This window comes from Notechis scutatus, chromosome 1 (genome assembly GCF_049901735.1).
Source record: "Notechis scutatus isolate UNSWTSFEM ecotype Mainland chromosome 1, rNotScu1.2, whole genome shotgun sequence".
NCBI classification, from domain to species: domain Eukaryota; kingdom Metazoa; phylum Chordata; class Lepidosauria; order Squamata; family Elapidae; genus Notechis; species Notechis scutatus.
In genome coordinates this window covers 130,406,862-130,416,837 of record NC_142009.1, presented here as the reverse complement: position 1 = coordinate 130,416,837, position 9,976 = coordinate 130,406,862, and the positions used below count along the sequence as shown (strand labels likewise).

At 42.1% G+C, this 9,976-nt stretch overlaps 1 long non-coding RNA gene across 1 annotated transcript in view; it reads left to right on the top strand.

The window, feature by feature from the left end:
* Positions 1-2,144: 2,144 nt before the first annotated feature.
* The window catches only part of LOC148132992 (uncharacterized), a 34,749-nt gene continuing 26,917 nt past the window's right edge, over positions 2,145-9,976 (top strand). Inside the window, exons 1-2 of the long non-coding RNA XR_015747021.1 lie at positions 2,145-2,257; positions 5,465-5,564. This is a non-coding gene — a long non-coding RNA (uncharacterized LOC148132992). The remainder of the gene's footprint in view (positions 2,258-5,464; positions 5,565-9,976) is intronic.

Genomic DNA, 9,976 nt, shown 5'->3' with positions numbered 1-9,976 from the left:
AGAGCAACTGTCACCTATTGCAAGGAGAGGATCCATCATAGCTATCGATCCCTCTTGTCCCTTTACCAGAATCGTCAAGTCAACAGGACTCAATAGGGGTTTTCTAAAATGTCTGGAAGTTCTAGACCGGTTTTGGCAACTTTTAAGTTGTATGGACTTCAACTCCCAGAATTCCCCAGCCAGCAATTTGAAAAGATATGGGGAGAAGGTGTTACTTTAGACCTGGTTCCCAACCTTGGCAACTTTAAGACATGTGGACTACAACTCCCAGAATTCCCCAGCCAACATGACTGACTAGGGAATTCAGGGAGTTGAAGTCCATGTTTGATGACCCGGGGTTAGGCACAGAAGCAACACAGCCAGAATGAAGGCTTAACTCCCCTTTATTGCTCCAACTTTTCCCCCAAAGTCCCACCATTCACTATAAGTCCAGGAACAAAGCTCTAAACACACACCTCCAATAGTTCCTGGCTGCTATTAGTCCAGAGGAGCAGCGCAGTTCTGAGAGCAGGCACGGTTCAAGGAGTTTGGTTCCAAGGTGTCCTTGTCACAGGAAGAGGTTACTGGGACTGCAGCACATCCAGGACTAGAACTGGGTCGCTGTGAACTCACACATAGCCAAGCAATGCAAGCAGTGCAAACAGGGCAAGACAAGCAAAGTACCCAGATGCTGGTAACAGCACATGAGACTGGAAAAAGGCAACGCTTATTCCCGACAAGTGCGCCTCCAACAGCATCACTTTAAATCTCATTCCCCAGGTGAGCCTTGTGAAGAGGGGAGGGGCATCAGAGTCATTGGGTCACCATGTGTTGATCCCGCCTCCTCTCCATTCTCCGTGCTTGGGGATTGGGGGAAGGTAATTGCTCCTCATTGGAGCTCCATTGCTCCTCTGTTCCATTGCTTGTCCTCCCCTCTCCTTTTGCTTGGTCATCCTGCACCCTCTCTCTTTTGCTGGCGACCCTTCCCAGGCCTGAGGGACCTGAGACTGCTTCGTCCTGCTTCTCCACAGTCATTCCTTCATCAGCCCTAGCCCCATCTTGTCCTCCTCCTTGGATTCAAGCTCCGATGGGGCCATGATACCACGTGTCTTAAAATTGCAGAGGTTCAGAAACTCTGATTTACTTACTCTGGCCCCAGCATTTAGTAGTACTAGCCTTGAAGGACTATAAAATCAACCTTAACCCTTCGAATTTAGGCCTGCAAACAGATCAACAGCCCATCCCATGCAGACGTGCAGCTCAGGAAAAATAGCAATTTTCTGCTCTGCCCCAAGTAGTAAAACACATTGGGCCCATCACAACCATTTCTTCTAAAAAGAAAATGCTTTGTTTGCATTTTCTTTGCATAATTATACAGTCACCTATCCATGAGGCAAATTAAAAATGCATGGATGAAATAACTTCTGGGAAAGGTTATGTGGGTTCATAAAGATGTGCTACATTTTCCTAGTAAGATGCCTCACGTGGCATCCCTCAAAAATAACTTCTGCCATCAACAGGAGCCACTGAAACCTATTCTCTTATCATCAATGATTGGTTGCCCATTCTGGAAAATTGGAGGTTTATAGTGACCATCACAGCCAACAGTGACCTGTTTCTTAATACAGTAGTGACACAGGAAATAATAACCCCAGGTTTATTATAGCTGTTTATCTCCACTCTGGCTAGGAATTCTAGGAATTGCAGTCCCCACACACTAGGAAGGCCTTAGAAGGGTAGCCAAAAGTTTCCACAGCAAATTTTTCAAAGATACATGGTCGTCCCCCCCTTTTTTTTTTTTTTTCTTGGTCAGACTGAAGGGAGGCGTATTTTTGCACTGGGCCCTCTTGCAAACTTGAGAAATGCCACAATTTTATGCAAACAGAAAAACTCAATTTGGGGTGCTGTTAAAAGATGCGTCTCATATGAATTTGGAGATGCCTCCGAGGAGAAGGTTCTGCAACAATAAACTTCAGCAAGCTCTGGAGTCATTTGTCATGCTCAGCAGGAAGAAAACCACATTAAAGGAAGTGCGTGTCCAGGGCTCTCTCACTGCCGATTTGGATTGGGCTATTCTTCAGTTCACTGACTTATGTGACATTAAGGAGACACGAAAGGTCAGTGAAATGATCTGAGAGACGAAAACAACAACCTCACAGGAAGGAAGCTGGTATTTCTCCCCTCTTTTTCTTAGAGCCAAGAATGGGGTGGAATTCATGGCATTTGCGTGTCCATGGAGAATGGGAGAATATCAAACATTCTCCTGCTTTTTCTTTAGGTAAGCTATAATCTGATTTTAAAATATTTTTGTCTCCAATCCTTTAATTGCACACTCACAATCACCTTTGAAAATGGTCCTTGTTTTTTTAGGCCTTCCAATCAATTTTGACCTGTTTTCTGGTCAACATTTTCATAAGTGGTTTGTCCTTGCTTTCTTCTTCCTAAGGCTGAGAGAGAGAGAGAGACACTGGCCCAAAAATCACCCACCTAGCATTGTGCCTAAAACCAGATTAGATTAAGGTTTCCTGATCTAATCCAGTGCCCAAGCCACTTATCAAACTGGGTCTCAGATGGAGCAGGGCAGAGTGAGAGATAATGATAGCAACAGCATTTAGGCTTATATACAGCTTCACGGTGCTTTACAGCCCTCTCTAAGCCGTTTACAAAGTCAGCCTATTGCCCCCAACAATCTGGGTCCTCATTTTACCAACCTCGGAAGGATGGAAGAAGGCTGAGTCAACCCTGAGCTGGTCAGGATCAAACTCCTGAAGTGAGCAGTGAGTTAGCCTGCAGTACTGCATTCTAACCACTGCGCCACCACAGCTCTTCCATGGACCTAGGACCTGGATTGTGTAGGAGTTTAGTGCTGATTGGAGATTTGAACCTAAGATTACCCATCTGGTAATCTTAGGTTCAAATTCCCAATCAACACCATCTGAGGCTAAGCCCCTAATTGCTAATTTATCAGCTATAAAACCCATTCAATTAAAGGTGAGTTGGAGAATTGGGAGAACGTTGTATTTCACTATTGCCTGGGTACACTTGCTCCATGTTCTCTATCAAGTTATATTTAGATCCCTTTTGCATGCCAAGTGTGGGCGCGGTTCCTGCAGATCTTTGTAAGCTGAGCTGATTAACTGCAGAAGTTGATTGACTGAGCTGTTGCTGCAGAAGAAAAGGCTGAAAAGTATCCTTTCCTCTGGAGTCCTTAGGAGGTGGTAGGACACGGGCAGGGGCTCTCACATGCTGCAAATTTACCCTCCCTTCTCCCCAGAAGTAAGAGTGTCAAAGTGCTATTTTTGCCCTGTTTCTGTGGATCTGAGGGATAGATCAGTGGTCAGTTCCCTCCCAATAACCAAACCTCTCCCCAATTACCAAGCCAGGCCATTGATAAGATGATCAAGAACTGATGCAAAAACTGACTAGAGCAGGGGTGTCAAACTCAAGGCCTGGGGGCCAAATCTGGCTCACAGGGTGCTTAGATCTGACCCATGGGGCCAGCCTGGAAATAGCAAAGGATCTGCCCGTGGTGCCTCTGCCAGTGAAAACATGGCCTACCCGAGCTCCGTTTTTGCTGGCAGAGGGTTGCAGGAGGCTGTCCCAGCCAAAAACGGAACTTGGGAACCCGTTTTCTCTGGCAGAGTGCTTGGGCCACAGGTACCCCTGACGTGAGTGATGTCGAGCTGGCCACACCCACTCTGGCCACGCCCATCCCGGCCCCTGAGGTCGAACACAAACCTGATGCGGCCCTCAATGAAATCGAGTTCGACACCACTGCACTAGAGGACTGATTGGTTTGCTCTGCGATCTGCTATCTGGAGAAGCAGGGACTGCTGTGCAGACAGAAAGTGAGGATGCTCATTGCACAGCACAAAGGCAATTGTGTGGTTTGGAGGCTGTGAAGGGTGTTGATGTGGAACTGCCCTTTCTTTCTACTGCCAAATTTGAGTCGGTCTGAAAACGTTTCCTGCCATAGCGCCTTTCAAACCATTTAGGGAAGGCGTTGAAAATATTGACTTTGAGATGGCGTGCTTGTTCCCCTTTGATTTGTCACCTGGTAGCTCCCGAGGTTTCCCACCAGATTTGGTAACAGATTGATTTGTGTGTCCAAATTCCTCAACATCACCTTTAATGTCAACCATCCCCGAGATTGATACCCCAATGTAGTGCGGGTAGGAGTCTTTGGAGACACAACAATTCATTTGCACAGAATTCCTGAACGGCTCTTCTTAAATTGCCTCTTCCTCTGGAGCCGTTTAAATGCAGTTTATTCATTTAAGAAGTTTACCGTGGGGAAAAACAGAACTCCGCATCCTCCAAGATCTCATTTGCAAAAGGGTTCCGGAGAAAAGGAGAGGACATATGTATGCCATATGCTCCAGCGCTTGGTTTTGTTTTGTTTTTTTTTTCCTCTGATTTTCCTGCTGTTATGAGAAAAATTGAAAATTGCCTAAAATTAGACCGTATGGGCACATCCAATTGGATACCAGTTGAGTAGTGCAGCTGCTGTAAAGCTCAATGCACCCATTGCATTTTGTGTGGATCGACAGCCTTCAGTCTAGGACTGAGCTGGGGAATGGCAAGTTGTGCACATTTAGGTTACAAGACAGCTGTTCAGTAGCCTGATTTCCTAGCCAACTGCGTGTGCTTTCCTAACCTTTCTTTTGCACTTCCGGAGTCACCGGAGACTTTCTTGTTGAACCTCAGTAGCACCCATCAAATTGTGGAAGAGCACTTGCATGCCAATTTTTCAGTTAAAAGCCAAAAAATAAAAATAAAAATGCAGAAGGCTTGGGATAGGTTTAACATAATATATATACACACACACACACACACACACACACACACACATACATACATACATACATACATACATACATACATACATACATTAATACATATTAAAGAATTAAAATCCAGGGAAAATCTGGCCAGGCTATTCTGTTTGCCTGTGACAGTCACCGGCCCATCAAAGATATTTAGAGGAGGGCAGCTTCTGATCATTAAAAATCTGAGCAGTAGTGCAAATAATTGTTGTGACAGCATGAAACTCTCACCTCCTCCTGCAACAATTTCCTTTTATTGTTTTTTAATAAAAGGAGTGGCGTTGCAAAGAGGCTACCAAACAGTTAAGGGAACAAACTTGGATCTGCAAACAGACAGGTAATATTGGAAGAAGTACACACACACACACACACACACACACACACACACACACACACATTGTTCAGTGCTGGGCCCTCTAATATAAAAAGCTGTGAAACCCACCGCCCCCTGCAATCTAGGGATAAGCAGAAAAAAAAACTAGCAAGAGCCATTTCTGAAGCGTGTCTGTTCCTACTCAACATCTCTTTCTTCTTTGTGTCTCTTCCCAACATAAAACAGCCCCTGAATTACACTGTTAGATGCTTGTTAATGCTCTACTTGGCTTTACTTGAAGTTCCTTATTTCTGTCTGTTTACATGAGTCCATTTGTTTTCGGCAGCTTTGTCTTGTCCTTTTCTAAGGGGATCTGCAAGAACAAGAGAAATAACATCCAATTACCAAACAGTGAATGACCCCTATCAGTTACCTGGCCCTTCTAGGTGAGCTCTTTGTCTTTGATTTTTATAATGATATGGCTTACAACTATGAGAGCTACAGAGAATCCTGTTTGCTTCCATCCCCTGTGAGGTTTTTTTTTTTTTTTTGGCTCTTTTCTATCCTCCTTGGGATGTGAGGATGGATGACCGCAGGTGCTCTCTGGATTTCAGAGGATGTTTTCCTGCCAAGGAGGAAACTGAGATTACTCAGAGAGAGAAAAAGATACTTTGCCCTGGTGAAAAGGGCATATCAGTTTCCTGGTGGGGATTCTGACACCACGCGTTCCCCTCTCATTTTGGGTAGAAAATTCTCTGTTAGAACCTGAAAAACACCAGTTCTGCTCACTGACACATTACGCTCTTTTGAGGTCCTACTTATTTATCTTATTTATTTAGCTATTATATCTAGGGGCCACCACAATCCCAAGGGCTGATTGCAGCTGAAAAACATAATCAACCAAGAAAATTTGGCTGGGGGTAGCTTGCACAAATATACTAGTGTTCCTGAGGAAGGGTTGAATAACAGTTTGAAATCTTGCCTCTCAGGGGAATTTTCCAACCCTACTGTTATTTAAAATTCACTTTCTGTACAACTACTCTGGAGGAGATGAAAATTGGCTGAAGCCTCAGGGCCACTTGTAATATATTGAATCTTGGGTGTAGCCCTGGGCGCCTTTAAAAGATTATATAACAAGGGGAAACTGTTAAATACACAGGGATTGATTATATCAGCTGTATCAGTTATGTTTAATTTTAATGCAGTTTACCTCAGTAAAATTATTATTATTATTTTTTTGCTGGAGCCACCTCTTTTTTCTGTGCAAATCTAGAGCAGGAAGTTGGCCTAGACTTTCACTCATATCCACATAATTCCTTCAGCATGGAAAAGCAACTGACAATGCTGGCCATGAATCTGATTTCAAAGCGATTTGTATCAAGATGGCTATACTGAAAATTTAAGACAGACTTCGTGTTTATTACCCTAGACTATGTTATTCCAACACAAGCCCCTCTCCAGAAATATTTAATTGTTTGATGAAAGAGATGCTGATGGTGTAGAAATCTGTAAAAATGCCTACCAGAAATAGTACTGTATGCAAGACAATGATTTGCAATGTTGCAGTGATGACACAATAGACTTCCTCTCTAAATTATCTCCTTCAGTTTCTTTAAGCTGATGTTTTAGAAAGCTTTGTTGTATTTGTTGAGGCTTTTCAGATGTGGTCCAAACTTCTAAAAAGAGTAACCCAGATAAAAACAAACTCAGAAATAGGTGTAAAGAAAGCCACACAAAATGAAGGCAGAGTGCTGCGACTGTAAATCTCTCCATCCAATGACAACCACTCCTGGATCTTAGCAAGATTTATGGTTTTGCATAAACTCTCAGCCCTCTCCAGTCAACTCAATGCTCAGTTGCCAATGATGATTTGTACCATGTCAATAACATTAGTCATTCTTATGACTTACTGTATATTCTCCTTTGACAATCTATGCATAGGATGTAAAGTTGAGTGCTTTACAATTTGGTTTGTTTTTGGAAGGGAGGGTGGGGCTGATAACTCAATAAAAGAAATAGCACAGGTCATTTGTAAAGCCATATAACAGGAATCCGAGGTGGATATGATATACAGAACTGACATTTTCTAAGCCAAGTCGGTGTGAGGACAAACCAACCATCATACACAGGGCAAGCTAGGTTTCTTCCTTTAACTGAAACGCACAACAACAAATTGCACACTAACCAAGTTACTTCTTAAGTGCTTGGGTTACCCCAATCTCTGTGCTTCTAGTGGGCAGCTGTCTCCTTTAATTTTAAAAATGCAATGTGAATGGATTCACATGTTTATCTTTTATGCAACTTAAGAGCATTTTGTAAAAATACAGAATTGATACAGGGTGTATGAATTTGTGGAGGGGGAGGCTTCTTGATGGTATTTAGAGCAGGGGTGTCAAACTCATGTTGTCACGGTGGCGTCACATGATGTATCGGGACATTTTCCCCCTTCGCTATACTGGGCATGGACATGGCTAGCATGTGACGCATCCAGCCCATGGGCCAGGAGTTTGACACAGAGGTGGTAGGTTCTAACCAGTTCTGGAGAACCAGTAGCGGAAATTTTGAGTAGTTTGGAGAACTGGCAAATACCACCTCTGACTGGAGATTTTGCAGTATCCTTCCCCTGCCATGCCCACCAAGCTATGCCCACAGAACCGGTAGTAAAAAAATTTGAATCCCACCACTGGTTTGACAGCCCTGGTTTAGAGCATCTTTTTCAGATAGGCAGGCTGCTTGTCTCACCTCTTATCTGTTTAAATATGTTGACATCTTTTTTTAAAGAGGTAGCCTAATTTATTTGAACATGCAACCCACCAAACTCTCCAAATCAGGAAGAGTCTGGTAACACCTTTCTGACTACCATATTTTATTAAAAGGCATAATATTTCACGAGCTGCAACTCCCTTCATCAGATGCATAGATTGGCTAGATTTTGGGGTGAACTTAGGGAGAAAGGAGAAGAAGATAAAGGCGAGACAGATTACAACTACCTTATCAATTAGCCATTGGAATGCATGAAGAACCCATTGTGTTTGTTGAGATCTTTTAGCTAGCTTGAAACCTTTTCACTTGTGTTAGTCCAACTATTTCTCGCTCAGTGGTGTGCTGTTCAAGCTTTGTTTTTCCAAGATGGCCACTTTGAGATCTGCAAGGCAGTATCCTGGAAGGTTGAACTGCTCTGGTATGACTTCACCCTTGTTTTGAGACCTGATGTCAAACTTGTGTCCATTAATTCTTTTGTGTGAAGTTTGTCTCATTTGTCCTACATAAAATGCAGAGAGGGGCATCGCTTTGCAGATGGTGGCGTATATCATATTAGAGGAACAACATGTGAAGGCACCTCTTACCTTGAGTGTAGAGTTACTGGGACCTCTAATTTTGCTGTTGGTGTAGATGTGAGGACAAAATAGAATTCTGAGTTTATTGCAGAGTCTGACTCTTGTATTTGCATCCTTACTGTATTTTTTGTGATAATCTGCTTCAGGCTGGGTGGTTGTTTGTATGGAGGTATGAGTACTTACCAGACAGGGACGTGTGATTTTTCTCACATGCAACCTGTATTTGCAAAACTAACCAGTCTTTCTCTCCACCTTCATCCCCATTTAAAATCTACACCAGATCAGCCACTCTCTGCAAATTTATACAGTAAGCTAGAGCTCACAAAAGCTGATGCTTTTAAATGCAATTTATTAGTCAGAAAAGGGGCTACTAATTTTTTTTAAAATTATTTTTGGCTACCATAACCTAACACAGGTCTTCCACTATATTAAGGACAGTCTTCAGAGAATTTAAGAGCTGTGAATTTTCTTTAAAGTAGTCTATTCAGTATACTGAAGCTTATTTAGTTATTTACAGTTTTCAATGTTGCTTCTTTTCTAAAATGGCTGACATTTGCTACTTGGGGTCAAATTTTCTCAGTTGCTACACATAGTAAAAAAAAAAAAAAGAACATCAGTCTAGTGTAGTGGTTAAGACACAGGGCTAGTAACCAGGAGACTGTGAGTTCAAATCCCACCTTATCTATGAAAGCCAGCTGGGTGACTTTGGGCCAGGCACTATCAGAATTATTGTCAGGAAATAAAAATAGGAGGAAAAAGTGTTGGATATGTTTGCCACCTTGAATTATTTGTAAAAATAATGAAGGTGAAATATAAATAAATAAATCTAAAAATTTCAACCATATTTTTTGATAGTTTCCTCCAATCTGCTGGCCTTCTAATCATCTGAATTACAAAATAACTGATTCATTAGATGGTACCTAATTGCTTCATTCTGTTTTAATACTACTTAGATAAAAATCCTCTTCTTGAGTAAGGATCAAGTCTCAAAAGATTTCCGTGTCAGGGGATGGAAGTGCTTTAACTTTAATTAACTTTTACAGTTAATTCTATCTCTTCGACAAGAGTTGTATGGACCAGTAACTCTGCTAGCATTTGTTTACCTGTGGGAAACACCATAGTCACTAGCAGAACAACGCTATTTATTTTACCGGCACCCAGTTAGATGGGACTTTACTTTTTCAGCCATTTTTGCAAGAAAGTGGCATACAAAATGCAACAAGTATATATTAAAAATATGCATCTCCTATGTTGATCTGATCACTGAAGGAGACGTTTATAAAAAAGTTGGAGCATTTAGTATCTCTCTTTTTTCTTTTTGTCCATTTCAGTTTTAAAATGATGGTAGGCTCAAGTTCCCAACAATTAAAATGAATTAAAATAAAATGCAAAATGTACACATGCTGTAAGACAACCATTACTACAACGATTTCAAAACACTACAGATTGTAGTAGATAAAGCCAACCCTAAAGGCTAGGCCAAATTTAAAGAAACTAAATCACTATAGTTAAAGTTCCAG